Source organism: Pinus tabuliformis, chromosome 3_2 (genome assembly GCF_031772625.1).
Source record: "Pinus tabuliformis cultivar Carrire ecotype Pingquan chromosome 3_2, CPIR1, whole genome shotgun sequence".
NCBI lineage: Eukaryota > Viridiplantae > Streptophyta > Pinopsida > Pinales > Pinaceae > Pinus > Pinus tabuliformis.
Window position 1 is genome coordinate 581545926 of NC_142302.1, and position 12135 is coordinate 581558060.

The window sequence follows — 12135 nt, forward strand, 5'->3', positions numbered from 1 at the left end:
TAGAGTAAGTGGTGACTTAATGTTCCACTATTAGGGCTAGTGTGGCAACATTGTAATTGTATATCTTGGGGTTTTTACTTAATATATGAATCTCTAGAGGCAAAGCACTTTGATGCATATTTCGTGAATGATTGTGAGACTATTCTTTCATTGTTTAATGTGTAAGTTTATGTTAACACATACTATATAATGAAAATGAACGATTTCATTGGCTTTGGTATGTATCTTGTTGGATGTGCATCATTACTTTATTTTATGATCATTGTTGTCTTGTGAACTACTTTGCAGGTTAATTAATGATCCTGTTATGATCTTGCATGTATTTTTTAGGATGGTACTATTGATTTTCTTCTATAGGCTCACTCCCTCTTTCCTTGCCATTAAAGCACCTTATATACTTTGTAATTATATGCCTCACAATGTCAACTTACTTTCTTGTTCCAAAGATTGTTCCTATAATATCTTATGTTAATAATTTCATCCAAGGAAGATTCCTAAGAGTAATGGTAACATGTCATATTTCCAGTTGGGGCTCCTACTCCAAACGGTGTGAGGTCTAATTGGGACTTCATATCGGGAAGACCCCCTTGGTTGATGGATTTCTAGTAATGTCAAAAACCTCCAAGAGTCCAACGAGGCAACGAGAAAGATAAGAATGATTCCATATACCTAGCATAAAACCCAGCCCCAGAAGAAAAAAGGATGAGGAGGGGGGGGGAGAACGATAACCCAAAATAAATTGGAAAGAAACCCATTGAAATAGAGCAACAACAAAACCCCCAAAAATACAACTTTGCACCTTGAAACCACAAAAAACATGTGAAGAGCTTGCAATAAACTGTAACAATATATCTAATGTAGATAAACCATACACCCAAAATTACCTTAAATTTAGTGTGAAAACACCATATGACCTCGACTACAGTCGCATGCCCGAAGCTCCCATGTTTTACAAGAGTTGAGGATCTCTGGTTCGAAAGCTTCCAAATAGTTGTCTCGTTTGAGTTAGCTCTTTTCCCCTAGCAACCGAAGATGAAAAATTTCAAAGACTAGTAACACTTATTGAGTAGATAAGGGATTACACGACAACACCTCCTAGACCACACCCAAATCTCACAAAGAAACCCCACTCAATTAGGAAATTTCTAAATTGGAGAATGACATGTCAAATTGCAAGGATGTTGAGGCAGCATCCCTGCACCCATCTAAACCCTCATTTTGCATACTCTCTTTGATAAATACTAAAGGACCTTGAAAATTTGGCTCATTGAATGGAAATAACCACACATGTATCGTGCATGGGATGGTGTGCCACACCACCCTCCACCTTAAACACCTGGGAGTCAGTGGGGTGGTGGGCACCCCTCCCTAGATCCCTCTCACTTTGTTCGTCCACCCCCATCAAGGTATGTTTTCATTTAATTTTATTATTATTATATTGAATATAAAAATAATAAAGTTATTTTTTATATAATATTATATTCTTAATAATGTAATCCTTAGCTTTTGAAGGCATGTTTTCTTCTCCAAAAACTCTAGATGATGAGTTGCAAATGTTTTGTAGGCATGAGGATTTGAGGGGGGAAAGCCTTCCTCCCCACCTCCCCAAGTTCTATACATAGGTGCATTTAACGCACTCATTTCCATTCTCCCTAGAGATCCAAAGCCATGACTCACCAAGTTTGTGAAAATAATTTGATGATATACCCAAAGTAGTTATTAATGCTAACTAGTCATGTTCAATGGACTTGTATTTAGTAGATCAAGGTCTAGTAGGGAAGTTCATAGGGATCTAGCCCTCCCAAAATTCCTTGAACATTTGGATTGATAAAAAATAGAGGCCTCTGATAAAGGAAAAGGTGATTGTTTCATTTTATGGGAAATGTTTACCTTTTACTTTGAGGAAAAGGTTGATAAGGATCTAATACTTGGAAGTGGGCCTTGTTTTATGGGGGATCAACTGCTCTATCTGGATCATTGGAGTCCAAATTTTAACTCACAAAAATGGATCCCCTCGATGGTGCCAATATAGGTTAACTCCCCTATTTTCCTCTTCGTTGCTAGAATGAGGAAATTTTTAAAAATATTGGGAATGCACTTAAAAATACATAGATCTAGCAGAGACAAAATATAGCATGTTTTCCTATGACCAAATTTGTGTGGTGATCAATTCAGAGAAAGGTCTTCTAAAGGAAATTCAATTATCCCTAAACAATCGGTCCTTCAATCAATATTTATACTATGATTAACTTCCCTTTAAATGCAAATTTTGTCATGAATATGGGTAATTGACTAGAAATCCGTCCAAAGATAAAGATCAACAAAAACAACAAGAACAAGTGGAGGAGTGGAAAAAATCCAAAAGATGAAGAGGTCCTAATAGGAAGAAAAATCCTCAAAAGGTCCCACATCCAAATACAAGGGATCCAAACATGTTCCCCCTCCCTAATGTACTTTTAAAGAGAACTCTTCATCTAATCAACAAGCACATCATAAAGGATCCACAAGAAGTCATTTTGATGCATTAAAATACCTGGAAAATCCTAAAGAGGGACAAGGAAAATTGGTAGATCCTTTGGAGAAGGAGAATAATCAAGAAGTGCAGGAAGATGATATTGGAGTGCCAAATTTAGAAGATGTTCCTATGAAAAAATTGAAAGAGGGGGAACAGAAATCTGAGGAAGAAGAGGAGGTGTTCCTTTCTCCATAATATCCCAAAAATACCTAAGGTGTCCCCTGGTTAGCATATTAGAAGTCGAATGGAAATATTGAAAGAGACATTGAACACAAACAAACTTCTAAGAGAGTAGGGGGGAAGAATAACTTAGATCTCTAGACTGAATAGGTTGATAAGGAAAAATAGTTAGGGATGCAACTGACTATTCAAACAACATTGCATTAAGGAACACAAATGTTAAGGAAGCAAAGTGGATTGATCTCCCTCAAGGGGGTAACATCAAATCCTTAAGAAAATGATGAAGGTGGTCTCTTGGAAATGTAGGGGGGATAGAAAATGAAAAGATGATTTCAAATGAAAGAAGCCTAATTAATGATGAAAAACTTCTTATCCTCATTCTCCTGGAGATGAAGTTGGGTGAGGACGAAATATTGACTAATAGTAGAAAGGTTTGGAGAGGACATGGGGACTAAATAGTAGGTTCAAAGGGGGATTGCGAAGGCTTATATGTCCTTTGGGCCCCTTCTATATTTCATATGCTTCAATAGTGGAAATCTCAACATTGGATAACAACCAGTTTCCTACATTTTCCTATGTGGAATGTATGTTCTATAGTTAATGTATACATGTGAGTTTCACACCAAGAAAAAATATTTTTTTGCAACTCTCTCTACAATTTATTTTATAGCATACATATAAGATATAGTTTCATTTCCATAAGAATGTGGTTAATCTGTATTGAATTTTATTCTCAATTTTATATCTAGCTAGGATGAAAAAAAATATGTTTTCATGAGTCAAATCACAAAAAAACATAGATTTTTGCATTTATTTGTGGTTTTACTGCATCAAAGCCCAAGTTTCCTTGACATAGTCAAATAAATATTACAACCCTTATTTTTCAACAACCACCTATGTTTAGTAGGAGAAAGATCTTGCAAAATTTCATCCTAAACTCTTTAAGCTACTAAAGTAGCCAATATCTCAAAAAAAAAAAAACAAACAAACAAACAATGCACTCTTATATCAAGCCATTAAGTACTATAGCGAACTTAAAAAGAGGAAAGAAAACAACTCAAGTATAGACATATGATTCTAGAAATAGTAAAGCACACATTAATCCTCCTCTAGATTTAATGAAAATAAACCACCAAATCAAGTTAATGGAGTAAGAAAATAAAGAAACAACGATCATGCACTTGTTAATGGCGAGACATTTTTATTGATAATATTTTATGTTTTCTATTATATATGCATCATAAAGAAAAATTAAAGAAAACAATATCAAACATATTTATATTATCTATGCATATATTATAATATTAGAATAAGTATAGTTAATCTCTTAGTCTTAAATATGCTATAATTTTTAATATATTCCCCAAAAAAATACAAAACAAATGCATGGACACCTTAAGGGGTAATGGAAGGGAGTCGTTGCCTAACCAAGGCAAGAAAGAGATGCTCAACTTGTTACTTGAAGCACAATAAACCCTACACCAAAAAGTACCATTATTTATTGCTTCTCAATGAAAATGGGTTGTTACATCTAAGAGAGAGTGAAAAGAGATAATGGCAATGTAATCAATGTCTTCTCATTGCCTTAACACCCAAACTTCAATACTATAGCTTGTTACAATGGTTTGACAAATAATGGAGTTATTGTACTACATTCTTTTGTACATGTAAACTACATTTAATGATGAAGGCTATTATCTCAATGATAGATTCATATTTGTAGGTAATATGGAAACAGAGCATAACTTTTGATGGTTAGTTTTCTAAATGCTTCAATTGTAAAGAACTACTTGAAAATTTTGATTGGTGCCTTGCACATTTTGAAATAAAAATATTAAAATATATGGACCTAGAGTGAGAAACAAAGGTGATCATGCTCCAAAGGTATGCTTAAAGTTGCAGTTCATTTTTTTCCATGATTTTTATTCATATTCTAATAGTGTACTACATATTGGATTTATGGTTGAACTTTAGCTACTTTGCTTGCATGTGTTATTTATATCTTTACACCAAGGTTACAAGACTAATATCTAGTCAACTTGTGTTACCCTGCTTTTATTTCATGTTGGGAGGCTTCATTACTAGGCACCAATAAGCAATATATAATAACTTTAAATTATTTGTTGAAACATGGCTCAATTGTTTACTTAGAAATTATAGCTTTTCAGATTTATCAAATCCTTGATGTTGTTGGATTACATAGTTATCAAAGAAATTGTGAAAGTATGTGGCATGGAAGAAGGTGGGATATGGCTAAATTTCATGATCGAGAGAGTTATTTGCATGTGTTATGCATTTCTAGTATGTTTGGTGATAATTTGAGGATTTATTAATTAGGCCGATAAAGATACTATGTTATATGTTTCTTCATCACTTTTTATAATTCATGTTTTATGAAATTAATTTGTATGGATTTCCACCAAATTTATCGTGAAGGTTTGCATATGTATTGCAAGGGTTGTATGCAATTTCATTTTAAAATATTGTCTCAATAAAATTCTGGTGCAAGAAAAATACTAGAAATCTCAAATTTCTTGAGATCATTCTATCATCCCTTTTCAACCTTCTCAATAAGTTTTTTTGTGAATACTTGACAAAGGATATATGCAAATTGAGCACTTGAGCCAAAAAATTATATGTACATATTACATTATTGATAAAATAGCCTTCAAATTTTCCTATATATCATGAGGATTTTTCCATTTATTATACCTATATACTTAGGGTGGTTCTTTAAAAAACCCCATCCAAAAGCAACAATAATGATTCTAATCACCACATTTAGTATCACAATGAGAATGGACCAATTGAGCATGAAAACCCACATATAAGGAAAAGCTTCCATAATTGTCCTCAACACAATTTCTACTATATAATATAGAAATTGCAAGAAAAAGAAAACCTTTCTTGCCTTCTAGATCTCACAAATCCCTTCATGGTTAACCAAAAACAAAAATAATTGTATAACTTGTTGTAATCCTTACTTTTCAGCCTTGTTTTTCTCTTGTATTCTATACTGCATTATCTAACACTTTCTCTTATTTTTCCTAGTTTTAAGAGTCACCAACCTCCTCAACACTATTTATAGATAAACTAAAGGTGTTTAGTCTATATAAAAGAGATGAGTTTCTTCTAAGATCCATTTTGGTGTTGTTTTGGTGCATTCCAAAGTAACAACAATGGTTCTAATCCCACATTCAATAGTAAGAATAACACAATGAAAGTGAACTAGTTGAGGATATCAACCCACATCATCAATGGAGCTTCCATAACTATCCCGAATATGATTTCTACTCTTCAATACAAAAACTCCAAGCAACAAACAAACATTTATTTTCTTGGCTTCCAAATCCCACACCTAACCTCTTAGTGAACATATATATATATATATATATATATATATATATATATATATATATATATATATATATATATATATATATATATCTTGCTCTAATCCTTACTTTCAATCCATTCATTCATTCATTATAATAATTATGAGACATTTTATCTCCAAAAAAAGACTAGAAATTATGTGGAGATCATCCCACATAATAAGGATGGAGACAATTAGGAAGGGAACATGAAGGATGGGGGCAAGAAAGAAGTGGGGAGAAGAAGGAAGGTGGTGGTGGTAGTGATAAAATGAATGGTGATAGGGAGAAGGATGTTGGAGAAAACAAACAGGGAGGGGATGATGATAAGAATAATATTGATGTCTTCTCCAAATTTCTTGTGTGATTCAAGGAGTAATCTTGGTTAACCAAATATAATGATATTTTTTACATATTTTTTTGGTTTAGGCTCATATATGCTAGAAAGAATTCATATGTGTGATTATGCCTTGCAAAGAAATATTGTGAGCTAAGGTGTTGGCATGAGCTAAGTCTTATACTCTATCTTTGACTTCCTAGCTAAATAGAATTTTTGAATCCTAATAGTTTAATAGTGAGTATATTTTATTTCCAATACCATTGCCCTTGTAAGTAAACTTATATTTTTAGTCTTGGAATGCATGTCCCATCTTTAGACTTAACAATATAGAATAAAGAAGCATTTTAAATGCTTCAAGTTCTTGAAAATACCTCATTGCACCATAATATTTGCAATATAGTATTAAACATGTCGAATGTATAACCCCTAATTATTCAATGAAGGAAAGAGATTTATGAGTACCTATATATCTCTCCTCAATTGTATAAAAATTTCATAATTTGAAGCTTCCTCATAAAAAGCGTATATAGTTATTGCACATTGGCATCATGTTTTTTTTGCTATAGTTATACACATGTGAAACCCTAACCCTTACCCACTTAGCTTCCAAATATGAGTCACACCTTATGAGGAGGCCTACCTCCTCCTCCTCTCTTAATAAACGTAGCTACATTTAACTCATTTATCTTAGCTCACACTAGATTCGGAAAAACCCCTAGTCCAAGTTCGTAAAAAGTATGGAGGAGATCCCTAAAGTTCTAATTCCTTCACAATCTCACATCATGGCACTCCATCATGTAAAATGGGGGCTCATTGGAAAATTCACAGGAATCTAACCTTCTCCTTCAATGCTAGCATCCTTAGCAAATTAAAATTGGAGGACGTTAACAAAAGGTAAGCTTTCATTATCTTTTTATGCAAAAGGATTTTTCACATTCATGTTTGAAGAAAAAGAAGATAGGGACTTAATTTTTAGGTGTGGCCCATACATCATGGAAACATAAGGATTATATTTGAATAGATGGAACCCTAGCTTTAATCCTAAAAATGATATAGCCTTGATAATCATGGTTTGGGCCAATAATATGTATTTACCCCTTAATTGTTGAAATGAGGACACCTTCAAAAATATAGGAAATCCATTAGGGAAATACATAGATAAAGTTGAACCCAAATATGGAAAGTTCGTTTGTGCCACAATATGTGTAGAAGTGGACTTAGAAAAAGTGATGTCATTAGCCATTAATTTCAACCTAGACAATTGGAATTTTATTCAAAAGTTGGATTATGATCATATTTTGATTCAAATGCAAAACTTGCCATGAATATGGACATTTTGCAATAAATTTCCCAAAAATTCCCATAGAGGAGAAATAGGCCAAGTGGGAAGAATAATAGCAACAACCTAAAAGGAGATGAGTAATACAAGGGCCAACCTCCAAACTCCCTCATTTATCCTTCCTCGCCTTCCCCCTTAACTCACAATATCCCCCATATAAATAACCCCTAAAAAATCCCTCACCCTCTAGAAAGGGAATTCCTTCCTCCTCACACATCAATGGATATGAAGTCTTGTGTCAATCAAATCCCTAGAAACTAAAAATATAGGATATAATGAGGGATAAAAATTATAAGTAATGCCTCCATTGGAGTATGCCCTCTTTCATTCAATGGAAACCATCATCCCCCCTTCTAAAGAAGCAATCCCTGCAATCTACAAAATCACAGGGACCCCCAGATCTAGTATTGGTCTAGTACTTCTAGAAGTTAATCCAATAAAGGAGCAATTATAGGACAATGCAACCAAAGATTGATGAGTAATCAAATCCATAATGAAATTGGGAAGAAAATATAATAAGGAAAAGAGGGAAGAACAAGCAAACTTGGATAAAGGAATAGGTACTCGACGCACTATAGAGGGATACTATATTAGAAACACTAGAAAATTTAAAGGTGCTTTAGTTCCTCCTATGGGAGGAGCTTCTAAAGAAAATAATAAATGATGAAATTTCTCTCCTAGAACTGCATAGGTTTGGGGAGTGATGAAAAATGGAAAATAGTAAAGAACATAATCAAAGTAGTGAATCCTCAAATTATTCCTCTACAAGAGGAAAAAGTAACCCTCCATAAAAGAAACATAGTTTAGAAAAATAATATGAAAAAAATTATTAGTTCAAAATGAGCATCAAGAGGATTATGCATATGGTAATCATCCAACTTCCAATTCATCTAGGAACTATTACCCACCATTTTGTGGGTAATATCCCTAGGATAAAAAAATTCTCCAAGATGGTGCTCATCCGACATCCAACCGCCCCTTGCAGCCACCAGCTAGCTCATCGTGTCATTTCTCCACCACCTAAGCTAGCCATGTGGTCCCTCGTCTACCTACCATGATCGTATGTTTGAAGGTGGGCCTCCCGAATCTAAATGTATGCCTTTTCATTTGGAAATTGAATATTGTATTTTTCTCATCATAGACACTTCTGGGCATGGATTAATGGGGTGATTCAGTGGAAAGAATGGGCTAGATCTGTGCTTTTGTCCCCTAGACGCCTTTTAGTAATTAACCTTAGATTCTAGTCCCATGGGCTCTCTTTTATTGACCATTTGGTTCTAGGGATGGTATTTCACGGGAACCCCAATTTTGGTTGAGTGGTCCCACTCCCTTATCTTCTTATATTACCCTCTTTCATTCATTATTACCACATTCATCATTTCTCCTGCCTGGGTCCACATAGGGTTATATTTCCCCTTCCCCTTGCACACATGTTGGGTCATGGCCTAGAATGAAGGTTGGAGGTTGATGCAGTTGAAAAGAAAGATAAAATCATATATGGACACATTGAATAGGAAAATGTACCAAAAAATGCAAAAGATGGCCAAGACATATACATTTAGCACATGGGAAAAAGCCAATACATGAGCTCTACCCCATCATCATGGCCATCACCCTGGTTCCTATAGGTTATGTGAAGGAGTCGTATAGGAACCCATGATTGTCCCAACCCCTAGTGAGAAATGAATCGCCCCACCTTAAAGGGGGTATTCACTGCTATATCGTATACATCATGTTCTTACCCCTTGAGCCCCGAGCGGTTAATCAAAGAAAATCATAAAAAAGGAAAAAAGCATATAAAGTAGGGTAGAAAAATCAAGGTCGGGGCACCTCATGTACCACAATTTGTCCCTCCTATACATTATAAACCCAAGTGTGGGCTTCCCTCTTATTAGCTACCCTTGTACCACGACATGTGACTGAGGGCTGCCCTTTCTCATTCCCTACTTCATTCACCTATCTTCCAAAACCACCACCTTTTGAAGGATGTACCTTAACTATATTACCCCCTTTATAAGTAGAAACCACCTAATAGGGTTATTGGTTAACCCCATTTGGAGTTTAGGAGACATTGGCATATCCCGAAACCCATTATGGAAGGGTAGACCATTATGAAGTCCCCACCTGTGGTCGATGATTTGGTAAGCTCATTTACTGGATTTCTCTAATGACGTTGTACTGGAAGGATAGGGGATGCCTTAGATCTTATGTACGATTGTAGATAGTGTCCATCTTGGGTTTGGTCTCCCTATACGAGGTCCTAATCCTCTAGAGGGCTACATTGGAACATGTAGGGTGATAATTGAGAGCCATGGGCCTCCATAGCAGTAGATTGCACTCTATGGATCCCCACAACCATTCAGATATTGATCGTGGTTCACTTATTGTACGAGGAGGATACACCTAATCCATCATGCCTAGCTAGCCCTAGAATTACACCATACACTTGGCAGATGATCTAGGACTTGTGCAATGATGTGGCATCACCTACACCATCATCCTAGCCCTTGTAGGCGATCTACATGCATATTCGATTTATTTGGAAACCCATGAGGATACTTGTGTGCCCCCACATGTCATTTGGAGCACCATAGGTTATTATAAAGGGCCAACCCCTTGTCCACTACTTTTGAGGGTCCTATTCTTCATTGTGGCACCCATGGACCTCATTAGGCCTCTTAGAGGGTCCTACAACATGCGTAGATTATTTTTTGACCTCTTGAGAGGCTTACTTTTTCATTTATGAGCTAGTTTGGCGGGTTTAAGTTGAGTCATTAGAACATTATTTTAGTTTTTGGGACTTATGTAGGCCAAGGAGGCTAATTTGAACTCCTAATTTATGTATAAATACAAGTGAGATGAGCTTATTTTCTCATCATTATCTTGGTTTGGAGCATTTCTCTCTCTTGAGATTTTTGCACTTTTTCTAGAGGATGAATTGGAGATTTACAGATGAATTTTGATGTGTGGATATTGGTCTATCTTCTCTTAGAGCTTCTCTCTCGTCAATCGTGAATGGTTGGATATAATCTATTACATGTAAGTACATGATTTTAATGTTATTCTTGTTTTACTTTGTCATATGCATTGAACTGGGATTTTCACTATTCTAGGGCTAATTGTTGCATGCATTTACTACTTTAAATCATGGAATTTATCTTTGTTATAGAATCTATCAATGTATGGGCCATAGAATGTGAGTGGAATCTCCTAGGGGTAATTCAACCAAATAATTTGACCTCGATAAGCCATTTCCTTTGTACATCGAAGTATAAAAGTTGCAAGGTTGCTTCTCCTTGACCTAGAAAGCCAACGAAGTTATCTTGAGGCCTCCTTGATTGGGAATCAAGAAATCCTACTCATACTCATAATATACTACATTCTCCTAAATATTAAGGCACTGATATACCAAGGGTTTTCACTAAAAATCACATTCTTTCACCTCCTTCCAGGTCTAGCCAAGCTAGGGTACCTAGGGAATAAATTTCCCGACATGCTAGCCCTCCAAAAAAGTTTGATCCCCTAGGGTCTTCTGTGCTGGTGTTTCCTCAAGCTTTCTTCCAATTTTGAAGCCATTCCAGCGATGGAGTTGAGATAAAAGCCAAGCCTAGCTCTGGGATCAAAATTTTCCCTGACATTCCTAAGGCTAGTACCTCATAGGGTCAAACCAACACCTTCAAGTGAAAATTCTTTCTTTGATCCTTTCCCCCACCTTGTCTAGGGTAAGAATATCATCAGCTGCTATATTCCTTCCTCGTACCCTAGACTCGGTCCACTTGGCCCTATGGGGTCCCATTCCTTTTAAAGGAAAAATTTTCAAGAACCATCTGGGATACCAATTACAATAGGATTTTAGGTATTGGGAAGTTCCTTCACAAGTCATATCCCATCAAACCAACCCTTAAATCCTCCCTTCCTTTCCTAGAAGACATTGCACTTTGCTTAGAAAGCAAGCAAGCCTTATCTTTCTAACGCTTCTGGGAAAGAGATTGTTTGGGTCACTCCACATCATTCATTGAATTATCCTTCATCAGCGACTCCATAATATACTGAGTCTCCTCCCATTGGTGAAATTTCGTAAAAAGAGGTGAACCTTATCTAAGGTGATGGTGGGCTAAGTCTCCATTTGTTGCCCTTGGCCTAGCATTTTCCTTTTAGGGATCCCCTTCTAATTTGAATGCTAACAGGAACTATCCTCAGTGCATTGGATCATTGTAATATTTCTTCATAACCCATCAAGTAATATTGTCAATATTTTCAAGGTGTATATGCCAAATTCATATCCAAATAAAGTTCCATGCTAGAATTCTCTATCAATATTGAAAGATACAATCTACGAAAAAAAACAATATTTATGCAAGATACCTCAACACCACCATTCATGCCT